Below are 7,681 nucleotides of genomic sequence, written 5' to 3'. Positions count from 1 at the left end.
TGGTACGGGATTTTCCGATGTAGCTGGCGTAATCTCTAGTTGGGGATGGGCATATGACGTTCATCTGGGCCTGGCGGAATCTCTCCCCCCGAGGTGAGGGCAGAAAGAGAATAATTAGCGTAGCTGCTGTTCATTAGCTATGTGTTAGTGAATGCTTGGCTGAAAAGATGTGTCTTTAATCTAGATTTAAATTGGGAGAGTGTGTCTGACCCTCGAATAGTATCGGGGAGGCTATTCCAGAGTTTAGGTGCTACGTATGAGAAAGCTCTACCCCCTTTTAGAACTTTAATAAAAAGGCTATTAAATTGCAGTTTAATAATATTTTATGAGATTTTAAATTGTTAAATTTATATATTAATCCCAGTTTGACGTGTATTACAGTTTTTTTCAACTGCTTACACACAAAATGTTTACTTGTCACACAATTTCTGAAACCTGACACTCAAACACCAGAACCACACACCAAATCGGCAAAACCATACACTAATTCTCGACCTTTGACTCAGTTTTCAGTTTCATAAAACACTTTTTGCAAAACACAACACACAATTCTCTATGTAACACACAAAAATCTTACAGGAAGTACAAAGTATATTGATTTCCTTTTTCAAACACAACCAATCAAAATGCCACACTAATTCCTCAGTGCCTCACACTAAGTCCTCACATGTGCAAACACTCATTGCTTTACTTAACACCAACCAATCATGGCTTTAGAAGAGGCCCATAAATAGGCCAAATGTCAAGTTATAGGTTTTGAACAATGGATGCAAACAATGTAGACAGAGTAAGGGGAGTTGGAGGGAGAGCCAGAGGACTAGGCAGAGTTCGAATTAGAGGAGGAGGAGGAAGAGTTGGAAGGGGAGCAAGGGGAGGAAGAGTCGGAAGAGGACGAGGAACAAGAAGAGTGGTCTCGAATGAGATTAGGGCTACACTAATTGATCATGTGATAAACCATGGTTTAACAATGAGAGAGGCTGGACAGAGAGTCCAGCCTAATTTGAGTAGATTTACAGTGGCGGGTATAATTCGAACCTTTAGAAATGAGAACAGGTATGTAAAAATCTACTGTTACAGTATTTCCACATGTTCCAATGTACACATACACTAATAGATATTTCAGCATAACAAACAGTAGGCTATAACACATATATTTAGTACACATTGGTCACAGTGTGGTGAGGTATCAAACTGTACGAAAGTACAGCCGACTGTAAGACCTTCTGACCATATTGTATATGTAAAACAGTATATTATGTTACAGTTTACACTCACACTGTTCCTGAATCTTCTACAGAGTGGAAAGGCGAAGGTTTCATGGTGGGCGAGGTCACATGTTCACTGAAGAGCAAGAGACGGCTATTGTGAATTTGGTTTTGGCCAACAATGCTATTCGAATTTGTGAAATACGCAACCATATACTTACGTAATGATGCCACAATTTTTGCAAACATAAATGATGTGAGTCCCTCAACAATACACCGTGTTCTCCAGAAAAATCAAGTGAGAATGAAACAGCTGTACAGGGTCCCATTTGAAAGGAACTGTGACAGAGTCAAGAACCTTCGACATGACTTTGTGAATGTATGCATTTCTCCAATATATCGGACTTTCACCTACCAATTCAGGCTATTGGATTGTGCATATACTGATCTACATATTCTTTTGTCTTTATGTAACAGAGTATTTTGGAAATGGATGCCCATCCCATCGTCCATGAATACATTTATGTGGATGAGGTGGGCTTCAATCTCAGCAAAACCAGAAGAAGGGGGAGGAATGTCATTGGACATAGGGCCATTGTCAATGTCCCTGGACAACGTGGAGGAAACATTACAATGTGTGCTGCAATTACACAGAATGGTGTCCTGCACCATCATGCAACACTTGGCCCCTATAACACTGATCGCATCATACATTTTCTGGATGCTATTCATGATATGCTTGTTCAGGGTATGCAAAATGAAGACCAGGCAAGATATGTCATCTTCTGGGATAATGTCAGCTTTCATCGTGCCCATCAGGTCCAAAACTGGTTTATTACTCATCCCCATTTTTCTGTTGTCTACCTGCCTCCTTATTCACCATTTCTAAACCCTATCGAGGAATTTTTCTCTACATGGCGCTGGAAAGTGTATGATCGTCGTCCCTATGTCAACATGACACTTCTACAGGCAATGGAGGAGGCATGTGGAGACNATTACTTTTGGTCCCTTGAAAAAGGGGGGCGCTTCATATTAAAGAGCTGTAATTCCTAAATCCTTCAGCTAATCTGGATGTGAATACACTCTAAATAAAGCTGAGAGTGTGCACTTTAAGACAATATCTATTATAAAACTGTAACTCGAAAACATATTGATACACAGCTAAAATAACAAAAAAATGTGCCTCTGTCCAAATATTTATGGCCCTAACTGTACCTGCTAAAAGGTTTTAAAAGGGTACATCATGATATATATGTTTTTCTTTAAAAAATTCTGAAAGGCGCTCGCTACGATTAAATCCTAATATGGTGGGCTAGAAAGATAACTGTAGCGAGCGCAGGCACGATTTAAATATAATGGTAGCAACCCAGAAAGGGGACATGCTAATAAAAAGGTGATATCATGTTAAACCTGATTGGCAAAAGATGATATCATGTGAAGCCTGATTGGCTAACAATGTGAAAAACAACTTGAGATTTCTGTATAAAGTATGGTCGTCGCTTCAGGTAGGCCTAAATCCTGCAAGTAATAACTTGTTTTAGTTAAAAATATGTCAAATTGATTACTTGAAATGAATATGCTTACATTTTACTTGTGTATTATAAGCCCTTGCTTGTAGTTTAAGCGATTAGTCAGGACTAGTTGGACATCCCGCTTAAAGTTTTCTGAGGTAACGTATTCAGGAAAAATATGGCAGAATTGGTAAATTAAATGATTAAAATGTAAATTAGGCATATTTAGATGTTTAAGTGTTTCTATTTTTAGGATGTCTAAACAGAAAACGTATCAGTGGTCCTGCGCTTGTCGGAATTGCTTTTATTGATATTTCGTGTGAGGTAAATTTTCAGCTAAAAGTCATTAAATGGGTGTGGATGAGATGATTTTTGTTTTTATACAGTATTACATTAATGTCCCAGGTAGTTATCATATGTATTGTATTGCAGCTTCTCTGACAATCGGTTTTGTACCTGCAAACCCAGTTAACTATATTGTCATTCCTTAACATTCAATGTTATGTTTGTAGATTTGTCCATGCTGATGGCTGCAATAGAAGTGGAGTAGACCTCCTGTCAGAAAACATCTCCAAGGTGCTACGAGTATGAATCCAATGACAAGTAACGAAAACCTTAAAGTTATAGCCTTAAACTTTTTAACAGTAGTGTATATTTTTATTTCCTTTTTATGTCTATTTTGCTAGCTATTGTTATTTATGTTGATATTTATTTGGCAAAAAATACAATATAAACAGCAATACTGATAATTAACCACAATATAAAAGCGCTGTATGAATTTTCAACATCATTACTCCAGTTTTCAGTGTCTTGAGCAACAAAATTGTCACTTGGATCATGTGACACTGAACTTTAGCGTAATGATGTTGAAAATTCAGTTTACAATATATTCATATAATGAGAGAAATAAAAAAGTCTGAACCCTTTGAATGGTAGTGTAAATTATAGTAATGATTGCTTGTTCCTCCCACTTAAATGATACTATTGCATAGGTAGTTTGTTCCATAGAGACTTTCCAGTTCTTCAAATTATGATGACAAATTTACTAAGGGACCTAGAAAAAACCTGATGGCTATTAAACCAGATAATTCCAAAATAAGATAAATAAAGTCACAAGCTCTGGACTAGTGGTAGTATATCAGAGTCTATTAAAGGAGCCATGCTTTTTCAGATTTAGTTAAGCATTCCCATAACACATCTTGTAACCTTGTTCTTCATAAATGAAATAGTAAAAAGTGAACATGATCATCTTTTGCTAAAAATAATTTTATAAACAGCAGCAGTACTAATCTTTCTCCTTTTGCTTTCCTGTTTCAATCTGTCAGGGTTTACACTTTAAGATTACGGCAGCTCCAGATTGGATACAGCATCACTTGTGATGACTTCAGATGATGCCAACACTCACAAAGACTTCAGATGATGGCAACTATAGATGGACATACAAAACTGCCAAATATGTAGGAGCTGATAGCCTTGTGGGCAGTGCTCCGACACATGGCGTGGTTGTGCTCTGGGCTCGTGGTCCTTTCCTGACCCCACCCCCTTCTCTCTCCCTCTTCGCTATACTGTACAAATAAACCTGCCAAATATTGTAATCACTGCCTGATTACACTGCCTATGAAAGTGTAAGTTTGCTGATTGTCAATTCACTTTGTATTGTTACAATAATGGCCGTATATGTACACTCACCTAAAGGATTATTAGGAACACCATACTAATACGGTGTTTGACCCCCTTTCGCCTTCAGAACTGCCTTAATTCTACGTGGCATTGATTCAACAAGGTGCTGAAAGCATTCTTTAGAAATGTTGGCCCATATTGATAGGATAGCATCTTGCAGTTGATGGAGATTTGTGGGATGCACATCCAGGGCACGAAGCTCCCGTTCCACCACATCCCAAAGATGTTCTATCGGGTTGAGATCTGGTGACTGTGGGGGCCATTCTAGTACAGTGAACTCATTGTCATGTTCAAGAAACCAATTTGAAATGATTCGAGCTTTGTGACATGGTGCATTATCCTGCTGGAAGTAGCCATTAGAGGATGGGTACATGGTGGTCATAAAGGGATGGACATGGTCAGAAACAATGCTCAGGTAGGCCGTGGCATTTAAACGATGCCCAATTGGCACTAAGGGGCCTAAAGTGTGCCAAGAAAACATCCCCCACACCATTACACCACCACCACCAGCCTGCACAGTGGTAACAAGGCATGATGGATCCATGTTCTCATTCTGTTTACGCCAAATTCTGACTCTACCATTTGAATGTCTCAACAGAAATCGAGACTCATCAGACCAGGCAACATTTTTCCAGTCTTCAACTGTCCAATTTTGGTGAGCTCGTGCAAATTGTAGCCTCTTTTTCCTATTTGTAGTGGAGATGAGTGGTACCCGGTGGGGTCTTCTGCTGTTGTAGCCCATCTGCCTCAAGGTTGTGCGTGTTGTGGCTTCACAAATGCTTTGCTGCATACCTCGGTTGTAACGAGTGGTTATTTCAGTCAAAGTTGCTCTTCTATCAGCTTGAATCAGTCGGCCCATTCTCCTCTGACCTCTAGCATCAACAAGGCATTTTCGCCCACAGGACTGCCGCATACTGGATGTTTTTCCCTTTTCACACCATTCTTTGTAAACCCTAGAAATGGTTGTGCGTGAAAATCCCAGTAACTGAGCAGATTGTGAAATACTCAGACCGGCCCGTCTGGCACCAACAACCATGCCACGCTCAAAATTGCTTAAATCACCTTTCTTTCCCATTCTGACATTCAGTTTGGAGTTCAGGAGATTGTCTTGACCAGGACCACACCCCTAAATGCATTGAAGCAACTGCCATGTGATTGGTTGATTAGATAATTGCATTAATGAGAAATTGAACAGGTGTTCCTAATAATCCTTTAGGTGAGTGTAAATGGACAATGTTTACCCTTATGTTTTTAGTTACTTACGGAGATATTCCCATTTACTTGTCCACAAAAAAAATTGCCGGATATGGGTTGAAAATCTGCAAACTTAGCCTATAATAATATTGCCTGTTTAACTGAACATTACTTTAAACACATGACTTGTATTGTCTTAGAGCTATTGTGATATGAACATCACTTTGTTGTTTCTCAGTGAGTCACAGCCACCTCTGGCTGATTAAAGGATATATTTTTTGATTGTAACATTGAAACATGCCTTTTTAAGCTGCTTTGAAATTATATGCATTGTTAAGATCTATACCCTTACGACAGCTATCCTGGGTTTTACTATGTAACACTGCAACCATGTAATCATATGTTTTTCTTTTTTTCAAATCAAGGTTTTAAACATGGTTCTGACGCTTTTGAAACCATTGTGAAAGTCTGTATAGGTTTTCTATATGTTGTAGTAATGTCATAGTTATTGTGGTTTTGCTACAACAATCAATCATTGTAGTAGATTTTGTATGGTCTTACTGCACATGCTGTAAAAAAACATGGATAACTTCCATATGGGTACAAATACTGTATTTATGTGTTGGTTTGATAAATGTAATGCATTTGTGTATTTAATCTGTTAAAATATTAAATTTGCAGTTATTGAACATTGGTTTTTGTATTGAATGACATTTTGGTTAGCCTGATTTAACGATAACGCGGACCGACCGTGGGCCGCCAGCAAACATTAATGATAAGCCAGCGGCTTAGCAGCGGACCACCGGCGGAAATATGGCGGCTGCTGCCGGTGGACCGCAGGAAAAACGATGAGCAAAAAGCCAGTGGCCCGCAGGTGGTTCCCGCCGGTGGACCGCCAGCCTTATGTTAGCTGGGTTAGATCTATCTGTTTTGGTGTATGAACAAGATGGAATAACACTGGTGTCATTTTGGATCAATAACAAAATAATAAATATAATCTATTAGATCTATCATTATGGCGTCATGTAAGGATGGAATGGCAGCTAATTGGACTCGGGCGGACGTGAGGGACGAGAGAAATCCTGTAGGGGGCCAAAAAGCAGTGTGGTTGCTGAGACAATTGGACTCTATAGACTAGGGTTGCACGGTGTACCGGTGCTACTGCCTCTCTATTTTTGAAACGGTAGTATCGTAGTACAGTAGTTAATGTTGCATATGCGCATTAATATTTATTTGAACACTTACATCTGCCTTTTTGCGGTGTTTATCTCCTAAATGAATGTGTGTTTTGAATGTCTCGGACGAGTTAATGATTCAAATTGGCGATTTGAACAGTTGGTTAAATGATTCACTAACTCAGTGGAAAATTGACGCCACCTACTGGCCGTTTTAGTTCTGCATTTAAAGTAAGCCTACATTTCCCTTTATAAAGACTGCTGTATCAATTAAATTTGTCCAACATTTGAATTAGTTCCTACGTGAAAAATGATCTAGTGTACTTTAGTATTTACTACAGTAAACTACTAAAACTCATAGATACTAGTGTTTTTGAGTCTTATCATAGTAAATATTTAAGTATATTACAGTATTTATAGTATTTACAAATGACTAAATCTAAATGTATTTGCTACAATTTATCTAATTACTACAGTTAATACAACAACATATTCTAGTGCAAAGTATAATACAGTTTAATTTAGTAAATACAAAATGTTTAATCTAAATGTGTGTTTTTTTGTATAGATTTGAATTATATGGCACAGCATCGTGATACTACTTGGTATCGAGGTACTTCAGCTGGTATAGTATCGTAAGACATGTTTATGGTACCGTGACAACCCTATAGTAACCCTGTTCTATTCTATTCTTATCTGTTGTATTCTGTTCTATTCTATTCTTATATGTTGTATTCTGTTCTATTCTATTCTTATATGTTGTATTCTGTTCTATTATATTCTTATATGTTGTATTCTGTTCTATTCTTATATGTTGTATTCTGTTCTATTATATTCTTATATGTTGTATTCTCTTCTATTCTTATATGTTGTATTCTGTTCTATTATATTCTTATATGTTGTATTCTGTTCTATT

This window comes from Triplophysa rosa, linkage group LG6 (genome assembly GCF_024868665.1).
Source record: "Triplophysa rosa linkage group LG6, Trosa_1v2, whole genome shotgun sequence".
NCBI classification, from domain to species: Eukaryota; Metazoa; Chordata; class Actinopteri; order Cypriniformes; family Nemacheilidae; genus Triplophysa; species Triplophysa rosa.
This window is presented reverse-complemented; position numbering follows the sequence as displayed.